General features: G+C 23.5%; 1 protein-coding gene and 1 long non-coding RNA gene across 5 annotated transcripts in view; one reads left to right on the top strand and one right to left on the bottom strand.

The window, feature by feature from the left end:
• The window catches only part of LOC107884869, a 6,497-nt gene extending 4,985 nt beyond the window's left edge, over nucleotides 1–1,512 (bottom strand). Inside the window, exons 1-2 of the long non-coding RNA XR_001680200.2 lie at nucleotides 1,332–1,512; nucleotides 775–1,216 (exon numbers count right to left, since the gene is read on the bottom strand). This is a non-coding gene — a long non-coding RNA (uncharacterized LOC107884869). The remainder of the gene's footprint in view (nucleotides 1–774; nucleotides 1,217–1,331) is intronic.
• LOC100168211 (box A-binding factor) overlaps nucleotides 1–6,000 on the top strand; it is a 45,357-nt gene that overhangs the window by 6,181 nt on the left and 33,176 nt on the right. The gene's annotated exons all lie outside the window — the stretch shown is intronic.

Here is a 6,000-nt window from a genome sequence, read left to right as displayed (position 1 = left end):
AAATCAACAAATTATAAGTATTTTAGAACTGATAATATTTACTTTTTCATTATTTAAGCAATTTATTAAAATATATGTTTCAAAGGTAGAATATAATTGTTATATGTGGCAGGTATAATGTTTATATTTATAATTTATACAGAGTGAATACGGTTAGCTTGAAAATTTAGTAATGAATCAAGTGCTGACAATTATATAAATTTAAACTAGATTTAAAATGAAATTGCTATTAAAATAATAAAAAATAATTTTTGCATTCAATACTAATGTCTTAACTATCAGATATTTAAAATAAATTTAAATATGTAAACAATGCAAAAAATAATAATGATTATATAAATATGGATGCTTAAACTAATTTGTTATAAATAAAATATACTAAAAAAAAAAAAAAATGATAAAATTACGAATATCTGAGGTTATTTAAACTAGCATAACTAATTTTAAAAAAGGTTATTTATTTATGTAGATATTATAATAAATCTAATCAAGACATCATATTATATTTTAATACTTATTATTTGTTCAATATAATCAGTAAAAAATTGATTTTTAAACATTTGTAGTAAGTACTTACTAATAAAAATGTACTCATGAATTATTAGTATTATTATCATATTTATTTCAATATTGAATTTGATATTGTTTTTTTTTATTGATCAAAAATTTAACTTTGGATCATAACAGCCTATTAGTTTTTAAATATTTAATATATATTTTTTTTTTTAGATTACACATACAATTTAGATTTTTATAAAAATATTAAATAAGTACTTATTCTGGTTGTTGTTTTGAATCCGGTTCCAGGTTTGTATCCAAGGTGCTAGGTATATTACATTTGTGAAATTTCTCCATGTACTTGCGGTATTCTTCAGTATGTGTTTGATAGTAAGGGTTATTCCATTGGTTTCACATATTGGTCTATATTCTTTTTCTATTAAAAAAACCTGTGTTATTACTTTTTCTGATATGTCCACTTTTTAATCTATTCAGTATTGTTTTGTCTTATATTTTTAATTCGCAAGTTTGCCTTTCACATGCTTTGTATAGTTTTTATTTCCCTTATTGTTCAGGTTTATTTTTTTCTAGTGTGTTTGCCATTTAACTTGATTGAAAATTGTATTACCCGTGGTTGACGGTGGTTGATGATTGTACTTTTTGATAATTTTGGCTATGTGTTTTGATATTGTGTGTTTAATTTGATGAAGTTTATAAACTATTGAAAATGAAAAATGTATTCTATGTTATAATAATGAGAAGAAAAAAATATTTATTGTTAAGGCACAATATATTAATGAATAAAATGATTTTCATTTATCTTATATTCTTACTTTTGCAAGACACTTCTTCAAGACTAAATCATGATTTATAACTATCTACATTTTGTAAATTAAATTATGGTATTTTTAATGACATGTTTATTGTTTAATATACTTTCATTTTATACTTCTTAATTGTAAAGAAATAATAAATTAACTCTAAAAATTAACATTAATAATTTTGTTTACGAATTCTTTATTTTATTTTACTACGTATATTTTTTTTAAATATTAGGTATCATGTTTATTTAAGTATTAAAATTATTACACTACGTGTATGTTTTATTAACTATTTAATCTGTATTATATATAGGTACACGTTGGTATAGTTGGTATTATCAGTTAAAAAAGTCTCATTTTAGTACCTATAATGACGTAAGTTTATTTTAAATTAACAATTTGTTAGTGTAGAGTGAAATTCATAATTATTGACCTGCGGAAAACATAGATCTTGCGGATTTTCTTAATGCTATAATGAATATTGTTAAAGCTCAGCGTAATTTTCAAATATAAATTTAGGAGTAGTGTGTATATTTGCTATTATTATTAAATTAAAATTAGTCCGCTGTAGATAAGAAGTCAATTAAAAATATATACTTGAATATTGTACGTGCGTATATAATGAATGTGGTTTGTATGGGATCTATTGCTGAGATCCATGATGGTCATTATTATAAGTATAAAATCTCGGCTTATCAGTTATTTTTAATTGGATAGAAAATTATAATTTTGTGCTGTGTACAAGGAAAATAAAATAAAAATCTGAATTATTTACAGTCGATTTAATTACATAAAATCTATTTGGGCGTCATCTTTAATGTGTTGCGTGTTGAATGAGAGGGATGATCTTTGATCTTTAAGTCTTAAATATACATACAAATACTAAAGGTAATTACACGAATAAAGAGGTCTGCACTATTATAGACTTCGGATTCATGTTAGCCATCATAAAGATCATATAAATGGATATTTGCAAGAGAATTATTTGATATTTATTTTATTTTATTTTTCTAACCTCAAAAACTAATGGATTAATTATTGATCGGTTCTGTAAAGTGGAAGTTAAAACATTCGAATACATTCAATCAGAATGGTAAAAAATATTCTTACAATTTGATGGAAAAAATGCAAAATATGAATGAAAAACACATCTTTTATCTTATTATAATATATTGATATAAATATATAGGTAATATTAATGTTTCTTTAATTTATAATTTTGAAATTGTATAATTAATAATAATATGAATACTTCTTAAATGTAGTTTTATATCGTAACATTAAAAAAAAAGTTATCATATAGTTGGGAAGCTAAAAAAAAATTTAATACGATTTTTGTTATTAATTATTTACATTTATATATTGTATTATTATGTACCTACATAGGAAGGTAGGTAGGCACTATATAAGGTTATAATTTATAAGGTTTACATACACGTGTAGCATCCTTTAAAAATGTTATTAATTTTTTATTAAGTTTCTTTACATTTGTTTAAAGCTTAGTTATTTTAAATCATAAAATATATATATATTTCAATAAATTTGTATAAACTTACTTTCAAATGATCAATAATAATTATAACCCTGTATACTTTTATTAAACCATGATTTTATATGATATAATATCAATATTCTAGTATTCTGCTCCTCCAATCTTATCCGTTTTCGAAATATAAACGGTTTTTAACTAAGGATTTTCTAAACTTTGTTGATAATTTTCAAATTAATTGAATATAAACGTATATATTTAAATATACAAAAAGGGGAAAGTAGGTACCCACTTTGCTGTATTATAGTTAATGTCCAGTTTACCTCGTAATTGCGAATAGACACTGTTATGGATGAGTTAAATTTAAATCCAATGAATCTATCATTGTATACGATGAAAAATGATTCTGAGTAAAGATGGCCAACTTTTTGGTATCCAAACAATTATTTTAATAATAATATTACTATAATTTTAACTTATATTCATATCCTCCCCCCCTGTGTATCTTAAATAGCACTGAGAATATTCAATTTTACCTCTTAAAAGTATCAATACTAGATCCAATTTTTTATCAAAAACCTCCATCAAAGATCAAAGTTGATAATCAGCGCATTTTTTCTACTAGAAAGAGCATTGTAAAAACACACAATTATAATCATTACGTTCATCAATCCATATAGAATCTGAAATTAATAAATATAAGTAAAATATGTATTATGCTTTTACTAATAAACTATTAGTAAAAGCTATTACAATAGCTAGCAAATTTAGTTAGTGAGATATAAATGATGTAGATTACGGTAAGTTCTTATGCAAACCCCATAAATTTTGTTATTTCAAATTTTAAAGTAGAGATATAGATGTATATATTATACATCGGTTTAATGGTATGTTACAATTTAGGTAAAGGTTATTAGTAATTACTTATCATATTCATACATAATATATTTTATGTTTAATATTATGTTTTTATACTGATTATAATGTAAACAAACAAAGGTAGGTACCTACTTCTTTTCCCTTTCAATTTAAACTGATAGCCTAATCTTAATAGTTTAGTTTCTATAAGCGTACAATTGTTACTCTTGATACGAACATTTATAATTTTGATAATATTTAATTTTAAACACAAAAACTTAATGGATTTATTACAATATAGTCAACGATTCTAGACAATTTTAATTTAGGTTATTAATTTATGTTTATTTTAAGAAATAATTTGAAAAATAAAATTAATATTGAGTCTTAGGCGGATTATTAGGAGGATAATGAATATTCAACAGTAAACACCCGTTATCTCAAAAAATAGGTATTACAGTTTTTTAAAATACGTTTTTTTTTTATATTACTTGAAATATTTTTAGTCATTTTTAGTTTCATATTAAATGTTATGTAATATTCTTCTGCATATTAATATTTAGATACTCCTGTGCTTCTACAATCAAAAACTCGTCTAAAATTTAAATACTTTTGAGTACTTATAAGGCGTATTATAACTAATTAACTAATCGTTCAAAATTCGACTTATAAATAAAAACATATAAAATAATATTAATTCTCAGAAAAGTAGTTGGCTTTAGAATATAAAACTAAAAACGATGTTATGATTAAAAAAAACTAATTAACTTAAAAATCATAAAGATAAAAACAACTTATAAAATATAATTTGAATAAATATTTTTTTTTAACAGATAAATAAGTGTATTAGTTATACATTATAAACTTTAATATTTTTTGGTTTGAAGGCTTGACTACTCATTATTTTTTTTGCTTTTTTGCCACCTCACCTTTATGACCTTCCCACTTATCTTTTTGATTATTATTTCATATATTTTATTTATATATAATATAACATGGCATTAAATATTTACTATGTTCATTATTTTTTTATTCAAAAATGGGGAGTAAATTATTAATTAATTGTGTTGGTTGTGTTTCGATATATTACATATTTTTCTGTATTCATATTTTATTATATGTGGTGAAAACTATTTTAATAATCTTACTTTTTTGATTAGATATGTGGTTTGTAAAAAATTATTTATATTTTGTTGAGGGCTAACAATATATTATTCTTCAGGTAGGCTGTTTTAAAACTACAAGTTTAAGATGTTTGGTTTATTGAAAAAGATTATATTATTATTCGATATAATTGCGAAAACAACTCTGGCTGACTTATACAGTGTAGTATTTCCTTTTGCAAGTTAATTGGTGATGAAGCTTATCGCTACCTAACATATTCTCTAATTAGTATATTCCAAATGTGTTTATTTTAATTAATTATTTTAGTATAAATAGTTGTGGTAAAAAGGAATTAATCGTTTAGCTGTGGTGGAAAAAAATTATTTCTCCGAAGTCAGAAAAAAATATTATTACAGCTTCGACTACATGATCAGCTATTCTGTAGTTTTATTGCTGTAATAATTATTATGACCCTTGTAGTTGAACAGTACCTACCTACCTATTACCAATAACTACATACGTCAAATTATTGAAATGAGAGAGAAACTCTTCTGCCGAGCGTGTTTGTTTTGCGACTCGGTAATAATATTACACGTATTTCTTTCTCTTTAGTCTTTTTCCCACAATAATGTTTTATTTTTAATGGTTTGGTTCAATATGTGCACCTGCGTGGTATGGGTAATACATCTCCGTCTTATGGGTAACGGAACGTCGGTGGTACGTGACGTTTCGCGCACTTGCTCAGATCCCATTCAAAGACCAGTCGTCACACGTACTATACGGTTCAAGGGACTTCAATAACTATATGTTCTGACCGATTTATTAAATACATGTTAAATGTGTTAGATTATTTATTAATATCGGTAAATTTGTTGGGCATAAATTAGTTTTAGTTATTAATTTTATGAAGTTCAATCAATAGATGGCCACTTCACATAAGCCCCCTGTCTCAAATATTGTAATTTGCACTTTTTTTCCGTTATTTTTTTTTATAAATCCACACCATTACTTTTGCTTATTGTAAAAAAAAATCCTTTACATATAATTGTCGGTTACTGAATTAAAAATTAAATTAAATTAAAATATTATATTAAGAAAATGATGTTTAAATAATATTATAATAATAGTAATATTGTTGTTAACACTTTTAATAGTAATAAATAATAACCACGGCTATAGATAGTACTATCTTTAATCGTGCTAATAACCAATAAGAATAAATTAACCGAG

This window comes from Acyrthosiphon pisum, chromosome A1 (genome assembly GCF_005508785.2).
Source record: "Acyrthosiphon pisum isolate AL4f chromosome A1, pea_aphid_22Mar2018_4r6ur, whole genome shotgun sequence".
NCBI classification, from domain to species: domain Eukaryota; kingdom Metazoa; phylum Arthropoda; class Insecta; order Hemiptera; family Aphididae; genus Acyrthosiphon; species Acyrthosiphon pisum.
Note: the sequence above shows the minus strand (reverse complement) of the source record. Positions and strands in the feature narration are given on the sequence as shown.